The sequence below is a fragment of the Aphelocoma coerulescens genome, chromosome 11 (genome assembly GCF_041296385.1).
Source record: "Aphelocoma coerulescens isolate FSJ_1873_10779 chromosome 11, UR_Acoe_1.0, whole genome shotgun sequence".
NCBI lineage: Eukaryota > Metazoa > Chordata > Aves > Passeriformes > Corvidae > Aphelocoma > Aphelocoma coerulescens.
In genome coordinates this window covers 15,593,860-15,612,941 of record NC_091025.1, presented here as the reverse complement: position 1 = coordinate 15,612,941, position 19,082 = coordinate 15,593,860, and the positions used below count along the sequence as shown (strand labels likewise).

At 41.0% G+C, this 19,082-nt stretch overlaps 1 long non-coding RNA gene across 1 annotated transcript in view; it reads left to right on the top strand.

Annotated features, from left to right (window-relative positions):
• The first annotated feature begins 494 nt into the window (after positions 1-494).
• The window catches only part of LOC138117173 (uncharacterized), a 29,084-nt gene continuing 10,496 nt past the window's right edge, over positions 495-19,082 (top strand). Inside the window, exons 1-3 of the long non-coding RNA XR_011154559.1 lie at positions 495-631; positions 14,748-15,105; positions 16,327-16,374. This is a non-coding gene — a long non-coding RNA (uncharacterized lncRNA). The remainder of the gene's footprint in view (positions 632-14,747; positions 15,106-16,326; positions 16,375-19,082) is intronic.

Genomic DNA, 19,082 nt, shown 5'->3' with positions numbered 1-19,082 from the left:
AGTACCCAGAAATGAAATACTCTGGAGAGTAGCTGAAGCATCTGTGCTACCACTCTTGGCTAACAGAGCCCAGATAGGTGCTGCCCACCATCTGCTCAGCATCCCAGCTGCAAGCCCTCTCCTGGAGCTGGAGACCACAGCATTCCAGCAGTTGGAGCATCCCTGCAGGCCAGCAGCCAGAGCTCTCCCTTCCCTGCACACTTTGCCCTGTTCTAGAGGGGGCTTTCCACAGGGCTGAACTACCCCCTGACTCTCAGTATGCTTTTTTCCTTAACCCTGGCAGTGGGAGGTTCCCCAGCACGACTTGGGCCAGAGCCCACAAGCCCTTGTGCCTGCAGGGGAACTCCAGAGCTCAGCTCACCACGTCTCACCTGCAGGTCAGTGGTAGCCAGGAGCTTGGCACTGCCCAGCTGGTAAAGTTTAGGTGCTTATTGAGTTAATAGGAGTTGAGGGTGGTTTAGAGAATATTAGTGATTCCTTTGTGGTGGGTGGGTGATGTGCTTAGTGCCACTGCCCTCTGGGTTTACCTGCTGGTTGCTTTTGTGTATTTGTTGGGCTTTATGGTCTTCAGTGAAGAAGGCAAGTCCTGTGACTTGTTACCTGTTTGAGTTGTGGGAAGTTTGACTCACAGGTCTGTCAAAGAAGTCTTACATTCAGTTTAATATTCATCCTGAGCTACTCTCTCTCTCCTAATTTTAGCCTTTTTTGCTCACTCCTCTAACTTTGGCTAGCCTCTGTTTAACAGTGGCTACACAGCTTTGTTTTTCCCCCACAGTTTGCTTTTGGTCAGTTTTGTATTCTTGAAATTGCTTTGCTTTTTTGAGATGTGGACAGAAAAAAAAAAAAGAGTTTTTAATAGACTTTTAAAATGTCTCTGCTCTACTTTCTTGTATTTCTAAGTCATACAATAAGATTGTCTATACAACAGCTCACAAAAGAAGAGGCTTTTTTGTTGTTTGTTGTTGCTTTATTGCTGTTAAGGCAAAGTAGCGGGGTTGATGTGGCAAGCAGGTGGCATGACACTAAGTATACATGACAGTATATATGTAATACCATTTTCTTTAAGGAAGCTTGTATGCTATTTCTCATTGTTGAGCTAAAGGTCAGGGTGTCAGGTGACTTCTGCAGCAAGAAACAATTCTCCAAGCTGCAAAACTTCTGCTGAAGTTGGTGACATTAAGAAAAATGGAGGCAAATTGGAGAGAATCCAGAAGAGATCAACAAGAATGATTAGAGGTTTTGCTAACATGACCTATGAGGAAAAGTTAAAAGTATTGGATTTGTTTAGTCTAGAAACAAGAAGCCTGAGTAGGAACATGATAATAGTCTTTAGCTATGCTTTAAAAAAGTTGTTATAAAATGGGTGCTGATCAAATGTTCCTTGTGTCTACCAAGGGCAGGACAAGAGTTAATCAGATCAGTTTGGCAAGGGGCATGGAGATGAGATAATCGAGGGGAACACAACTCTAACTACAAGTTAAGCACAGAGCATCTTGTGGAGGAGGAGTTGCAGGCACCATCACTGAACCCTGTGATGAGCTGACGTGGGTGTTCCTGACCTACTTGTGCTGCAGGATACCAGAAGCTGAACTTTAAGGTCTCCTGTAACCTACAGTCTTATCTGAACACCTCAGGTGTGCATGGCTGTTGCAGATAGGCCCTTTTCTAACTCAGCAAACTTCCTGCCATGCACTGGTAATCACTATTTTTATTTTAACTGAGTTTTCATGCCAGTTCTGTCATCAGTTCAGATCATCAGGCTCTTCTCGTGCTGTATAAGAGGAAAAGCTAGCTCTCTCTCCTCTAGCAGAGGGAGGGACCTGGGTGGCTTAGTGTCATTGTTGCCTCTGCTAACCAGTTCTGACAGGCAGTGAATGGCCCCGCGTTTTGCTGTTTTACACTGTGACTGCCTGCTGTGCCCAGGTGAGGTTGCACTCCTTGGAAAACTCATAGGTAGAGTTCCTTTAGACACAGCTCTGTTTTTTTTGCCAGCAGAGGTGTTAAGTTTTTGGCATCAATCGTATACTGAGTTGCTTGCAGCTGGAGAAAGGGACCCTTCCCTCCGTCTCCCTAACACTACAAATATTTCCAGTGCTCCAGGGCAGACTTCAGGGTTCTCAAAACGAGCTCCCTCATTCACACTCGTAATGCACACATTGTGCAGATAACAGCCAGCACCATTTAACCCTATAATGTAGTACAACATATCCTGCAGTACAGCTGGAGTCCTAGTTACTCCTCAGGGAAGCCTATTATAGCAGCACAATCCCATGTATCAGTAATAAAGTGTTTCAGAGACTCATAGGAATGTTAATAAGTTTGAGATAAATACAGCATGTTAACGTTTGGGCCCTGTTACTAAATTTTACTTTAATTTAGTCCTCACTGCTCTATTTTCATCCATGGCTCACAGTTTCATCGGGCTTTTCCAAGAACAGACATGGAGAGCAGGATTTAAGTGCCAAAACAGATACTTAAGGCTGCCCAAGATGTCCTGAGGCCTCCAAAATATCTGCAGGGAGTGGACACAAGTGCCACAGGACACATGGGAGGTCCCTGCCCTGTCAGGGGGCAGCTGAAGCCCAGGTGAGTCTCTGCCACCCTTGGTGCAGCTCAGCCAGGGGCGCTGCACCTGATGCCCCCGTACACAGGGTTCCTTTAACACTGAATTTTGGCCTTGCTCCTCAGTGGACAATATATTTCAGCTGTTACACTTGACTGTAGGCTCTTTCTGTAAGGAAATACCTCCATCTGCTTCTCATACAATTTTGAGAGCATTTAGGATGTTCTGTTTTTAACAAGCTTTGGCCAGAGAACTTAAGAATAGTTTGTGGTGTGTAAAAATTAGGAGGACTGTCTTGGTCTTTTGTGTTGTTTTTTGTTTGGTTGTTTGTTTTTTTTCCTTCTTTTCTCTCTCTTTTTTTTTTTTTTTTTTTTAATGTGTACAGGGTTTTAGGTTTTTTTATACATCCTTAAATATTCCGTCTCTGTCTCTTGTCCCCTTCCCCTTCAGTAAAGGGCCTGAAGAGATGCCCTCTGCAGAGTCCCACTTCCCATTGTGGAGAGATTAGACTCGAGTATGGCTTCAGCAGCAGAAAGGAGTTACATAGAGTCACCTTTCCATCACTAGTCAGGCCAGCAGCCAAAAGAACATTTACATGCCCTGTGAGGAAGGGAAAGGCCAAGGACTGGGAAAGAGAAAGGTTTGCCTAAAGTAAGTGCATGCCATAAAAGAGCCTGTAGGTCTGTACAGGCTCTGGCAGGGAAGGAACTGGGTTAATTGCCAGAAACCATTGCTTGTACCATGGCTAGCAGTGGGCCAGTTAACAAGGGGAAAAGAAACAATTGAAATAATGATTTTTCTGGGATTTTTTAAAGCTGAAGAATTAAAATTACAGCTAAAGGCCAAAACTCATTATTTGAGTTACTAAATGTCATTCCAAGATTGGTCATTGCTCAATGACTGCTGCCCCTGCATACCATGTTTGATTCTATGCACAGTAACTGTGGGTCCTGAGCTGTGCCTACAACCATCCTACCTGAGAAATCATGGCTTTGCCAGATTTAAGGTCCTTTGAGAGGATAGCATGGAAGGGAAAATATGAGAAAATGTGTTTTCTTTAATGTATTTCAATGAAAAATGAAATGAGATGCTGCCTTCTTGCAGGTTATTGTTCCTAAGCTTCTGCCAAGGCTCTCCTGTGGTGTAAAAGCATCTTGTCCTGGGGCAGAGCCTGAGCCCTACAGGCTTCCTGCAGCTGCAGATCTGCTTCTGTTGGGGTCCTTCCTATTTTGCTCACCTCCTTACCCACCTCCATGTGTACCAACCTGTACCTTTCTGCTGATCCATATTACTAGTGATATGTTTTATAAAATCACAAACAGTTAATATTTTTTTCTGAAGAGATACAGTGTTCTAGCATTTAAAATAACACAAACTAATAGGGGTTGCAGGAAATTAAATTTATTTAGTTTTGTTCTCTTGGGTGTATTGCATATCATGACCCTCCTGCCACTAGCAAACCTACTGTTAAATCCATCAAAATTGATCTATGTTTAGCTATTCATTTTATGTATATTAATTTGAACAGAACATTTATTTGGCTTAAATTTTATTTTCGGTGGTGGAATGTATGTTCCAAATGCAAGCACAGGCGATTTGCTAGGATTTAGTTAGGAGGAATGTGGAATGTTAGTTTACAAAGATAATAACCGAGCTATTAAAGCCAACAACCCCTTTTAAAGCAAACATACCATTAAAATATAGGAACAGTTTATAGTGTAAATAAAATTGAGGATATGGATTATTTAAAGATAAAAATTTTAGGGGTAGCTATGAGAAAGTTGAATAAAATGTATTTAATTGCACCACTATTTTTTCTAAAGTGAACTTCAAAAATGCAAATAAAGGATGATAGTTTATGGGCAGGGGGAGACAGCTACACAGACAGTGATGTTAGAAATCCATTTTACTTATGGAGATGTATAATAGTGATTTGACTTTTATTTTCTAATCTGAATCAGATTTCAGGGGAAAAAAAATTATGCCTAAACTTCTAAGTGGCAGAATTTATCTTGCTTGTGAATCCATACAGTGGAAAGGGAAGCAAGACATTTGCTTCTAGATCATTCTCCTTGTCTGAATGACAGATACAATAATTCCCTCTATTAGCCAGATCCATTGTCTTTATTTTGCACAGAAGTACTGTATTGCTGAGGTAGACTTCCACTGCTATGCATATTTTAAGGGTTATTTGGCAACACAAGTAAAGCTAAAAGTAGCCTCTTAATCTAATTAATTGACATTTCTGAATCTTGCTTTCACAACAACACATGGTTTCATGTTCTGGGTTTTAGCACTTGTCAAGCTTTTTTGGAGAATGTTTTGGTCAGAATGACAAGATAATTTGTGACTGAGGCTCCAAGCTAGAGGAGTGTTTAAGGCTATAATGATTTATTATCATCACAGAATAACAAAATTTACAAAGCGTTTCATCAGAATTTTTGAAATAAGTTTGCCACCGTGGTAGAAGCATGCAGGGAGGGGGGGTCTTCCTACCCAAATGCCAGTGTGACTTATTTGTAATAATCACAATGCTAAATTTATTTTGGAGCTTTTCTTGACAGACTTGCAGCATGGTTAGAAAGACAAGAGGTGAGGGAACTGTAACAACCAAGAAGGTAAAACTCTGCCTTTTTTTAAACAAACACTCTGTGACCAAAATAAAAATATGTGCTCCACGCAATAAATTATATATACGTGGCCATATTAAACTATCAGTGCTAAACATCCTGGCAGGAGAGACTGGAAATAGTCACATCGTAAAAAGTTTAAAACAGTGAATGTCTGTGCTTTTGATGTTCAGAAATGCATACAAAACTATTTTCTTGAAGGATAAAATGGGTGATGTTACTGAGTGACAGTGCATTAGTGGGGCTGGCATTTGTGGACTTTCAGGCAACTGCTATAAAAAGAAATAATGTAACCACACTAATTTTGACTTCATCTTGATTCTAAGTGAGCTAAGGATGCCAGACTTTGAGACAAAATGTCTGACTCTGAATGTGCAGCATTCTCTGTGTTTCTATAACTTATTATGTAATTAAATACCTTGAAACCCTAGGCATTGGTTAGTTTAGACAAAGTTGTGGCAGTTATTTGACTTCAGAGGCTGGGAATAGAAGCCACTTCTCCAATGCCCTAAAGTGATTTTGAGGCTGTTTTGTTTGACTATCAAACACATACCTTTCCAGAGCGAGCTTTTTTAAAGATGCAGTCATAGCTCGCTGAGGGATGAGGTGAGGAGTTAACGTGTTTGGCAGCAGAGTGTGTGCAACATTGTTTAGTAATAACAAAGACAATATCACCCAGCATCAGCGAGCCCTGTGTCTCGAAAGATCACAAGGTTGTTTCTCTAAAAATTAGCTTTAATTATTGTATGTATTTATAAGGCACAGGCACTGCAGTATCGATGTGCCCTTTCGAGCAGCCAGGACACGGTGAGCTAATGGAAGGCGACTTCCAAGCTGGCACAGGGAGTGACCCCTTGGGTTCCAGGCATTCTTTTTTTTTTTTTTTTTTTTCTTCATTATTCTTCTTTTGCCTTTTTGCAGAAGTAGTCAGGCACTTGCATTTAGTGAGTTGGAATGTAAAAAGATGTGTCTCGCATCTCCTACAAGAGCTTGCCAGATTCAGGCTCTGATGGATTTCTGGCAAGAGTCAGTTCCGGAGCTGAGGACCCACCACAGAGAATATCTATTTATTTAAGCTATTTATAGCTTTTCTAAAGAACTCCTCACTGTATTATCTCAGCATGTCACAGAAATTAAAGGTACACCATGAATTAAAGGTGTACCACCAGCATCCAGTGCTGCCTGCCAGAAGGTCCTGCAGGGCTTCAGGGGGATTGGTACTAGGGCAGAACACGGTGGTCAGGGCTGGGGACAGGCAAAGGTGTGTGGTAACATTGTGCTGGATGCCATGTGGGGCTGCAGCAGGAACAAGCTCAGAAGGCAGATGGATCTGTTCTCCACCAGCCAGAGCTTCTGCAGGGTTCAACAGTCAGCTCAAAGTGGAGTTTATTGTCATAGCGGGGCCTATTAATTAAACATATGGTAATCACTGAATTAAATCTGGATAGATGATGAATGGATGCAGTCTTCTAGCAGATGAGTAAGGATGAGAGATCTAAGGTGATGATCCTGCTGCAGGTAGCACAAGGAAAATTATTGTAGGCCATACCAAGCTGCCCCATAAATTTTGCTGTGTGCTTCCTGTTGTTTCAGAGCTTCTTGCTTGTATAGGAAGACCTTGTGCCCATCTAATCTTGAGTTCAAACGCAAGCAGAAAAAGCCGTGCCTGCGTGCAGGCTCAACGAGAAGCAAAGAGGTGGTTGGAGGTTCTCCACCTTGCAGTCTGTAGGCGTTGCAGTCACGCTGTGTGTATCTTGAGGAGCACTCATAGATCTGTGATTCCTATAGATCTGACAGATACACTGCTGAACAGGGGATTTGCAGCACTCCTCCAGTGGGAAATCTTACACAGCCACGGCAACAGAAGGTTAAGTTGTTTAGCAGTAGTTACAAAGCTGTCTCCTTCTTTTTTCTGCTACCATTAAAGTCAGCTGTATATTCTGATTAAGATGTGAAAGCAGTTGATGAGTCTGAGAATCAGCAGGCTTGTTCAGCTTCTGTTCACTGTCACAGGGAGGCAACCACACCTCTCCCCTTCCTCTCAGCACCCCAAAGCAGTTCATGCCATGACCAGCAGCAAAGGGGGCTTCTCTCTATCGGAGCAGTAATGCAATTGCTAGAGTTGGCATTGAACTACCTTCCCGATGATTTTTCCCAGAAAGGAAGTTCAGAGACTAGGTCATAATTGGTAGACTCATTAGTATTAAATTATGTGGGTTTTATTAGGGGCCAGACATTCACTTGTTTAAATGTAGCTGGCATTTTAATGCCTCTCTGAGGGAATGTAATACGTACTGCAGAGGCAATGCATACTGACTTTTATTGGTACTGACCAAACTCTCAGGTGGTTGGGGCACCTGCTTGTGTCCGTGTTTAAGGCTTGTGCAGTGGGTTAGTTCTGACAGTTTAGAAGCAGAGTGGGAGAACTGAGACAACACCCCTGGTTTTTTTACCCCCTCTCCTTTCTTGCTTGTGCCTCCAAAAGACTGAGACCCTCTTTCAGGAAGCAATGTGAGTGTGTGTGTGTCTTCCCAGGTAAGGAGAACAATAGCTAGCAATAATAAATATTTGTAGGGGATGTAGTATGATGTTATAAAAGTCGTGGGATTTTAGCTTGGTCATGTCACTCAGGATACAGCTGCTTCATACCACCATGAAACTGAACTGCAGCATGGTAGAGCTGTGGCTGGCTGGCAACATTGCATGAAGCATCAATAGAAACAAAGAAATATGCATTTAATGGAACTTGGGGTCACTAAAAGATCTCAATTATTATATGTTTTATTATATGTTTTAGCATAAACTTCCTATACGAAAAGAAACCTCTTGCACCCCACATCCTTTGCAAACTGTGTTCTCAATGCATATGAAATATGCCTAAATTATCCAGTGACACCTGTTGTTTTTATTAAAATATACTGATTATGAATTAATAAAACATTTGCCAATGACTGATCCGTTCCTTTCCAAGGTTTTATTGATACTTTTTATGAGAGTTTCTGTATGTCCATTTGGCTTAACATTGGGTATTTTATGATCAATTGAAATTCAGTTTTAGTTTTTTTTAACAAGGTATTTATCAGTTCAAAATCTTGGAGCATTTGACAGTGCATATTTAAATTCAAGAAAAAAAAAAAGGTGGAAATAAACAGACTACTCCATGGGGGGTTCCCAGGAACTGAGAGATATGTTGTGCACCTTAGACTGATCCAATCACACTTGGATTAGCTGGAGAATTGCTGTGTGGTTAACTAACTTGCTGGGTGATATGGGAAAGCAGTCGCTCAGAGTGTAATTAAATGATAAGTTCACATTCAAGGGACAATTGTAAGTTACTGAGACTGTCATATACAATGCCAAAAATAGGCTGTCTCATGATGAATACCCTTATTAACAGCTACACTGCTCTGTGTTCGTAGTATATGGCTGGGGACTTGGTCCTGTTTGTTAAAGATCTCCCAACAGATTTTAAACGAGATTCATATGAAAGATGACTACATCTGAAAAGCAAATACTACATACTTTTAGCCCATACTGGTGTGGCTTTTAATCATGTGTTAATAGTAAAATCTGATGTTGATTCACACCTTTATATAATGTCACCAAAGCTATTTATTAACAGAATACAACAATACGAACTTTGTTATTACCAGGAGAAGGTATCTGAGAATAATTTGTATTAATTACAAATATCTTTTAAGAAGTGTCTTAGTGGCTTTGGAAGATGACAAGTCCATAATTTTAAAGTTCTGTTTAGGAAGTGTCAGCAGGGATTGTTCATTTCAAATTTGTAATATTCCGGTTTACTGCTATCTTTTTCTCTGCCAATACAAAACCCTAGTTCAATAGTCTCCTCAGTCACTATGAGATGAAATGAGTGTTGCAGCAGGCCCAGAAGATGCTCAATGAATCAGGGATTGGGGAAATGACTATTCCCCCAGGCTCAGGAGGAGTGACATGGTCTCATGGACAGTACAGGCTGTTTGTGTTTAGGGCACAAAGCTCTGACTCTGTCCACAATCAGCCCCAAACCCCTTTGCACTGTGCTCATGGCAAGGTGTTTCAGACAATAATCTAACTGCAGTGCAGTGCACCAGCTTCCAGTTTCAGGTAGATTTACATTGACTCTATTGCCTTGTTTGTTTAAATAACCAGAACCCTGTCTGCTCAAATAAATCAATATCAGACTTTGAGTGTTCTAAATGGTGCTAATTTTGAAGTTGATGTTGCAGCAGGGTCTCACATGAAGTTTACAGGAGCAGCTAAAAACCTTGATTTGGGTGCTTCTGTGGTGTTTGGACAGACAACAGTGTTTTACCACTGAAAGAATAACTCCTGTACCCTTTCCTTTCCCAGAACATTTCCTATATGGTGCAGTGGGCATTCAGGCCACCATGGGGAGGCCTGAGGGCTGCCAGGGAATCGATACCCAGAAGGCTTCACACCTGCCAGCTTTTTATTCTTTTTTTCTTTGTCCCAAAACCCTGCTCTATATATCTATCTATGTCTATCTATCTATCTATCTATCTATCTATCTATCTATCTGTCTGCTGTACATTGCTCTTGTTCTTTAGGTAGGTTTTAGCTGCCACACAGCTACAGATGGGGGCTGCAAGAGGTAGATGAACAGTGAGGGGCTGTGGGGATATGCTGGGGACCAGGCTCTGTGCTGAGGTCTGGCAGTGCCTGGAATCTCAAGACTGGTTTGAGGCAGGGCTGATCTCCCTATGCTGCCTCAGTGCTGGGAGCCCTGTTGGACTGTGAAGGGTCTCAAGTGGTCCCTGCTGAGGCATGAGGGTCTTCCTTGAAGGTGGATGTGCCCACCAGCTTCAGCATGCTGCTTTGCTTTAGGCATGTGCATCCCACTCCTTGAGGCCAGGATACCAGGGAGAGCTTTAAATTATCCTTCCTTTTAATAAAAATGAAGGCATGTATCCACTGCTGCTGGATGCACTTCTCCTGTGTGGTGTGGAGCTGCTGGAGCATCCTGAGCTTGCCTGCTGCTATTGAACTCCCAGAAAGGAGCTTGTGAATCTGAGGCTGAGAGGCTGGCACTGCTGCAGGTTTCCTTCCTTCCTTCCTAATAAGTGGAATTTTATTGTCCTCTAGACATCAAGGGACTCACTGGAAGCCCTTTTTACTCTGCAGGTTATGGTACCCCTGTCAGACTCCTGAGTGCTTTAGGAGGTGCTGGGGTTGGCACTGATGACTGACTGTACCACCCTGTGCTAAGGGACACTCATGTTCTATAAATGGAGCATAGCAAGAGTTGTATGGGGGGGGGGGGGGGGAAGTGCATTTACATTTATGCATTTATGCATTTTCCTGCCCCACATGCCTGGGGCCAGGATCAGTGCTTGTGCTGCTTGGTGCCAAAGAGGTGCAGGGTACCCGTGCTGTGCTTCCAGTCACGGAGTGGAGCAGATCAGCTGGGACTCAGTCAAAAGGCTGAGACAATACATGGAACAGGACGTAGGAATGTTAATAGTTTTGTTTGCATGGTTTATTAAAATTTGCATCATTTTCCATCTTATCTGAAGAACAGTTTTCCCAGCTGCACAAATGAGGTGGCATTCCCTCAGTGCTGACTCACTGGAGGAGACCCTGCAGAGACAGAAGCAGGATCTTCTAGCAGCATTGTAAGGCTTGGTCTCTGTACGTGCTGCCCATGGACCCTTCCTGGAGCAATTTCTGGAATGGCAGTGAGCAAAAGTTTCATATTTACCTCAGAGCTTTGCTTATAGTCTAATTCTATCTGTTTGTGGGGCTTTTCCCTTATAAAGTGCCTCTTCTGGGGATTATGGCATTTACATGCCAATGGCTCATGATGGTTATAAAGAGGATAATTATATTTACTTTCTTGTTGAGTGTGGGTCAAGCTGATGAGGTTCCTGGTTTACAAAACCCATAGTTAAGAGGATTTCTGACTGTAAGGCCTTTCTCTGGCCTTAACCTCCTGATAAATGAATTGCATTGAGTTTGCATTACTGTATCAGGAGTTAAATCACTGATATTTCTCACTGACATATAGCTGTGAAAAGCTAGGAGGGGAAAAAGATAAGTTTACTAGCTGAAAATCTCAAAACTTAGGAGATGTGGGCATCCTAATTACACTGAAATTTGACTGAAATATAGCTGGGTTGCTGTGTGCAGAATGAACCTGATTTTGCCCTTCTGTTAAAATATATGAAAAGATGGTGAAAGAAGATGTTTGTGCGAAAAATGCTTTCTGTGTGATTTATGACACAGAATTTAAATCCAAGGTGTTAGTGTTGTTTTTTTTTCATGTTGCATTTCAAGGTCACGTATGTCTCAACTGATAGATGAAATATTCTTCTAGTTCTGCTTTTTGGAAAAACTTGCTGCAGTGCTGGGGCTAAGGAATTGCCATACTTGGGGAAGATGAAGAGCTGTTGGTTTGAAAATGATACACAAAGTACTTTTTGCTTTTCTGCAGGCTTTCTATTTTGAGCATGCTCAGTGGCAATAAATTTGTGTTGCCATCTTTTACATGCATGTAGGTTTTGCAAGCCAGCAGGAAGTTATTAATCCATCATTTACTATTAAGATGACAGTGATGTTTAGATCCAGAACTCAAGTAGAATGTGCATCACAATTGGATGCTGCTGGATAACAGTCCCAGAAGCTTTGTTATGATATGTGATGGATCTATAAGACAATTGTTTCAGGGCACTTTTGTGTATATTGTTAATATGATGCATGATGACATGACCAATTGTAGTAAGCTAATGTTCAAACAGCATGTCACAACCTGTGTATCAATGTATTGGATCTCTTCTCTCAACAAACAAATGAAACTGAGCAATATGAGATGAAGTCATTGACCTCATAAAAGGTCAAAGTCCTTCTATATTGACCTCTCTACTGCAATATAATTATCAGGGTATTATTTCAATCTGTGAGGAAGAGAATTAGCTTCTGTCTTGAAATGTGTGATTTGATTTGTCAGAAAAAAGTAAATGTCATAAATTTCTAGAGGTGGAGGAATTGTGCCACAACCTTTGCCATGGGTTTAGAAGTGTTTCCAAATTCCTGTATGCAGCCAGCTCTGCTGTCAAAATAGGTGTGTGGGCTCAGGTGAGGAGAAGACACAGCCTTGCTCCTCTCTGCTCAGGATAGGCTGGGAAAACTGGCAACAGAAATTTTCCCTTGGGTTGTGGGTGTGGAAACTTCCCTTGTTTCTCAAGTGAAGGGGAAAGTAGAGTATGAGCAGTTTCCCTCCTGTCATCTGGAATGTGTCTGAGGGGCACCAGCCCCTGAACATATTTTGACATCTCTCAGCATCAAGCTGTGTGTTTTGAGGCCTGTCTGATCTTAATTGGCAGATATGGTGATCAGTGACTTCTCTTTGTATAAAGGCTCTCCTTGCCACACTCACCTGGACATGGAAAAGGTGTTTGTTTGGCTTTTGCCTGTGCAGTGTAGATGAAGAAAATTGCAGTCTGCTCCCAAAGAAAATGCTCATACATGGAATCAAAGCCCATCTGTTCCTGCAAGAGTCAAATTCAGTGTGAAGGGCCAGCACTTCAGCAAGATGTGACTACAATAAAATGATCTTTCCACTTTAGAATACTTTTGGGTCAGTGTGGTCGTTCTGGATACTTTTATATGGAGGATTTGTGAACCTACAGTTCTGTTGTGTGAGCAGAAATTGTTATGAGGTAACATAAGTTGAGAGGTAACCTTTCAGCAGAGTGGTTTGAATTAAAATAAAAGAATTGAAAAAGAGTACAATGACCAAAAAAATCTATAAAAATGCAATTGCGCTAATATAATTTTATCACTTATTTAAAAATTTAGTCGACCCAAAAGACTACCAAGTGTGAAATTAAGGAACAGCTCCTCTACTTTTATGGAAATCACTCTTCTTCACTTGTCTAATAGCCTGATTTTGTCAGATCATTTATTTCCATGGTTTTAAAATGAGCTTGACAGACAGAATTTTATAACACCACTTTACTGCAAATAAGAACATCATTTTCGCTTATTAAAACTGAAGCTTAGAGAAAGCATTAAAATTAACAGTTCACTCTGCTTTAACCTTTTGAATACTACTATGACTTTACACTCCAGACTATGTGTAAGAAAAGACTCGGTGGCTGCTGGGTATGTAGCTGGAGCAGAGCTCCTAAAGGACAGGCAAGCAAGGAGCCGCTCTGTCTGTACCTACAGTCTGCTCACACTTGCCTTGATAACTCTGTCTATGCAAACATTTAAAACACCACTGACAGAAATTAATACTTGCTCCACTCAAGGTGACTTTGGGCATCAGAACTGTGCAGTGAGGAGAGCTGCAGAGCGACTATGGCACAGCAAACATGGTCTGAGATTACAGACACGTTGCTGCATACAGCAAACACTATAAAATGCAGCTTATTCTCCTAACAGATGTTTTACTTTTCGTGTGATTTTTCCTTTCTGAGCAATGAAAACTTTGACTGATCTTGGAGGTCACTGACAGATGATGAATTCTCTACGCCATAGTTGGCAGTAACTCAAACATCAAGGCAATGGTGGTGGGACACATCCTCCTCCAGCTTGGCTCATCTCCAGAGAGAAAAGTCATCTTCACAGCTACAGCTGGGCCTTATCTGCGTTGGGGGGTATTTGGTAATGACAGTTTGGATCAGGTTTTCCCATGCATGTCCGTGCAGCCGTGTTTTTCTTTCAGTTGCACGCCTGGAGTTACTCTTTGCCATCCCTTCTTGCCCCAGTGTTGTGTTCTTTTTAAAGCTAAGTCAGTGAAGGGGTGGGAGTCCCAAGCCAGGCAGTGTTGCTGTGGCTCAGGCTGCTCCCTGTTAGCTAAGTTATTCTTCTGCTAACCGTGGTTATTCCTCGAAGTTAATGGTGGTGATAAAAATAGATTTTCTTTTTACATTGTCAACATTTCAGTAGATAACAAGGACAGATCCCTTCCGGGATGTCCAGTGGAAAAACTGATTCAGACTGTGGCAAGACATTTGCACCCTTTCTTTGCCAGCTTGTACAACCTAAAAAATTAGGGCAGTAGCGAAAGAGAGAAGTGTGTTTGCCAGATGAGCTGAACTTGTCTCTCCCTTCAAAGGCTTCTGGTTTTGGCCCTCTGACTCCCCTTGGACTCTGCCCTCTGCAGGTTAGCTGAAGACATCCATCTTTTCTCCAGCCCCACCGAGGTTTCCTCAAGTTTCACAGCACTCAGAATGGAGGGTGAAAGACTCAAAATCTTTGTATTTAAATAAAAAAGGAGAATGAATAGGAGAGGTTTTTCTTCTAATTTTGACCATGGGGTTAATTAATCTTTTATCCAACTCTCTTTTTCTTCTTGCCACTATCTTAACATAAGATTTTGGTATGCTTTATTTTCTGCCCTCGAATATGCTGCAATGTGAAAATTGTTTCCATCAGTGCATTGTTGCTTCTTTTTCACTGGGTTTCATTTCAGTAATTAAGATTCCTATACAAGCTAATAATGGTGTGTTTGAACCCCTCTAGATGTGAGAATAGTGTTATCAACATTACTTCACTGTTCTCACAGCCTTTTGCTCTTGTTGCAGCTCATAACAGTGAGAGAACATGCTATAGATGAAGAACATAGAGCTCACAAATTTCTCCACCAGCATTTGTTGCAAGTCCAGATTTAGTTCAAGTTCTAATTGCTGTATCCTTTTGGTGTGATTAAACCATCATTCCTTGCCTTTAAGGATCAATCCTTTGGACTGGAGGTTGAGAATCAAATTGCCTCTGTGCCCTGAAGTCTGAGAATCAAATGAAGAAATTTGCTACATGGAGACTTGAAATTCTAGTAGAACTAAGTCTAAAAAATGACCAGAGAACTTTTTACTGTGATAGGGAATTAATCTCCCATTTCTACAAGAAATTTTGTACAGGAATGGCTACACAGAATGGAGCAAGGTATGGTTGTGTTACTGGAAAAAGAACAGTCTGGTATCATCTCCATAAATGAAAAAAAGCCCTTCAGCAGCCTTCACTGAAATAGAAGTTGTTGGTACATGAATGCCCAGCAGCTGAAGTTTACAATTAATCTACAAATTTGACATAAGGAAAAAAAAAATCAGTAAGAAATCCTTCAGCAGCAGGTATAGAAACGAATAAACATTTGAATGACAATCACCTCTAACCAGGCACCTACAAAGGACCATTAATGTAAGGCAAAGATGTGTTGTGAACCACAGCTGTAATGGCCAATCAGCCATCCAGCCAGTCATGCCAGAGAGATACCAACACTGCTGAGCTGATGTTTTCCAATATAACAAAAGAAATACAGCAGTTGGAATAACAAGTGAAGGTGATGTCTTGGAAGGCAGGCAAGTTTTTCATCATGTGACATGGTCCCACAAAAGAAAACTCAGGAGCAGGAATTTGTGAATATGAACTCTTAACATTTCTTCTTGGATTTGAAGTAACAACTGGAAAGCTCTGTATTTTTCATCTCAAAACAAGTGCTCTCGTGCTTCTGGCCTCCCTAGAAAACATTAAAGCTGAGATTTTAAATTAAGTCATGCAAACTTGAAGGGCACTTAGGAGGCATCAAGACCATCCTCTTGCCCTGGGGTGGTGTAACTGATCACTCCTCTGTCATTCCCAGCAGATGTTTGTCTCATTTTTGTTTAAAAACACAATTTTTGGAAGCTGCAAAAATATGTCCAGGAAATCTCTTCCTTTGCTTTGCTGTTTTTGCCACACAATAGTTCTCTCTTGATATCCAGTCTGACTCTGCTTGTAATTTAAACCTTTTATTTCTTCTTATTTTCATTGTGGCTTAGGGCAGCTTTGAATCCACTCCTCTTTTCTGCCTTTAATGTAACTGCAAAATGTTATCAGGCTAACATGTAATTCTTTTCTTCACTGACTTAATAATGCTGATTAATTAACCTGTTAGGTTATGGCTTCTTGATTTATCATTATACCTATATTTTCTGCACTTGGATCACAGTCTTGTTGAAGAAAGGTGACTCAAACTGGTATCACCTGAGGTCTTGCAAATGCATAGAGCAGAAGAATTTCCTAATTTCTTCATTCATGTGTTATAGTATTTATGTGGTTTTGTGCATCTGATATTAAACATTTTCAGATCTATTTGTAATTTGTAATTTGTCTGGCTCTTCTTTGTAGGTCAACATACTTTCAGTACGTTCTGGTTTGATCTCTTCAAGGAGTTTTGTAAGTTTACCCTTTTATTTTATCATTCAGGTCACTGAGAGTGCTGAATAGTACCTAGTCTAGACCACCTCTTTAATGCCTCTTTTTTGATTTCAGAGTGAACCATTGGTAATTGCTCTCCAGATATGGTTTTCAACCAGTTTTGCACCCACTGTATTGTATTCTCATCAGCATCCAGTGGGATATTGCATTGGAAATCAGGAACATGTGATAACTACTTAGATGTGCTTGAGAGTTCAATGAGTATAGATGTATTAATATGCATTTGGATTTTTTGACTGTTCAGTGAATGGATGCACATTTTTACTGGTGCAGCTGGTGCTTTTAAAAGTGATGCATAGAAATTCACTTACTAATGAAAATTGCTAAGATATCATAAAGTAAAGAGATGGGTTATTGGGTTCAGAAAACCAAAACTGGCACTGAATCTAATTACAAAAGGGGAAGGTATGCTGCCGTGAATTTGATTGAGATTTTATGTAAATCCCGTCCAGCTAGTCCACTCCAGCATTTAATTTACAAGTATAATGGACAATAAGGATGTGCACACTGCAGATTGTGGGTAAGCAGCAAAGCAGCTGCTCTGGTGAGCCACTAACTCAAGTGATTGATAGACACCTTACAATTTCTGCTGTGGGTTTTGTCTGCACTGGAGATGATCAGAATACGGTGACCCAAAACTCAGATTCATGGCATTAACTTTTGTATAGAACAGGGTTCTGAATCCTACAGCCCTGTCCTACTTAACAGAACCTATTGTCAAAAAACCCTGCAAAAACTGCTATAAAAATAAGAGTAATAGTTGATGGGCACCAATCATTCATCTTGAAGCACTTAGGAGTTTCCCAGGCTTTAAAGTAGCCTGTGGTCTGTTTCCAAACTGGGTTTATGAATGTAAGGTCTGTGCAGGCTGTAGTCCATTCTGGAGTCGAAGCTGTATGGGATGGAAGTGACATGAGGGTTTGTGTACTTGAACCAATCCAGCAGACAACACAATGACCTCTTCTGCTTCCCATGTAATTATTCTTTCTGTGGCTCCTAAACCAAAGCATGAGCAAGATGTTTTTTACTCTTTGGTGAAATTTCTTGAGTTAGGGGAAGAATCTCACCTTTAATATGAGGTTATTCTTCTTTGATCAGAACTCCAAACAGTCCTAGCTCTGAATTTGCCCTCACACTCTAAGTACCTCACAGCAAACTCCTTGAACTACACAGCTAAGAAAAGCTGGCTCTTACAGGAGGAAACGTGTACTTACTAAAGAAAAGGCTTCGTGTAAAGGATGTAACTATAATTTATGCCATAAGCTCTCCACATGTTTTTATGCACAGCTAGAAACCTCTTTGGCTTTTGCAAGCCTTCTTCCATTTCAGAAGTAGCAGAATAAATTTCGGCTCAGTGTCCTCTCCCTACCCAGAGTCAGTTTAAACTCAGAGAATTTTATATACAAAAGAACAAGCCTCTGAAGGTGACATTTGACTCTGTATTCTCTGTAACATGGTTTACAATGTTGTATCATATGAGTTAACTTAGAAGTTGTAAAAAAAGCCAGGGAAAAAATATGAGATTTACTCAGAGCTTTAGAGAGCGGTCAGGGCACAGTCTCCTGGGTTTTGAACTGCTTAAACTCCACCAGCTTCAGTGGATTCTGCTGATTTAGATCATGCAAGTGGCTGGGCTTAGATTGCACTAGTGGTGTTAAGGCATATTCAGGCAAACCCTTTATTCATCAGTTCTGTGATGAGCACTTCATGCATAGCATCTTCTTTATCATTCCTCCCCATAATTCGATGTTAACATTTTCCCTTTCCTTGGTCTTTAAGATGTAAATAATCATCTGATTAAATATCTCTTGAGAAGATTATGCTATGGATAGAGGACTGTCACTGCACCCCTCACAATCAATGTTTCACTTGTTTATGTGATATATGTACACCTGTGAGTAGTTGCCATTACCCTTGATTGCAGCGTGGGAGACTCCTAGCTTAAAACACAACCATGCAAAAATCTGTCTTTTTTAAATAGTGTCTTTTTGCAAATGTGAAAGCAAGGAAATGCACTGACTGTAGATAAAGCAGCATTAATGCTGAGAAAAAAATATTGTAACAGTAGTGTAGCAGTCACTAAAACAGCTTTGCTCCCTCCATTGCTGCCATCATGAGCACTGTGGCTTATACAGAACATTTCTTAGCAGGAAAAAAAGCTTGATTTTTTCCTAGAAATAAAATTCCCACAATGTCTGATGCTGGGTGCACGCTGTGGTTGGGTGAGGCACGAGATACCTTTGCTCATTGTCTTACCTGAGAAATTAATTCACATTGGCTCCTATAAGTGCTGCATGTGGGCTAACACCGAGCCAGAGAGATGTACTGAGCAGAACAAAAAAAGGCAATGTATCAAATGTAGGGAAGTTTCCTACTAATGTAACACAGGGAATAGCATTAGGTCCAGTGTTATTTAACATGCTCGTTAATGATCTGAAAGAGGAGAGTAAACAGCTGGTTAATGAAATTCACAGATTATACTAAATTGGAGACATTATAAATATCACTGAGGGCAGCGAAATAATAGAAAGGGAACTGAGATCAGAAACATACCAAGGAAATAAGGAAAGGAATGTCAGCTGGGACAAATGTAAGGTAATGCCCAGGGGAAAACGGGAACAGCTCTGCTCTCTGGGAGGGTAAGCAGGACAAGCAGGATCAGGCTG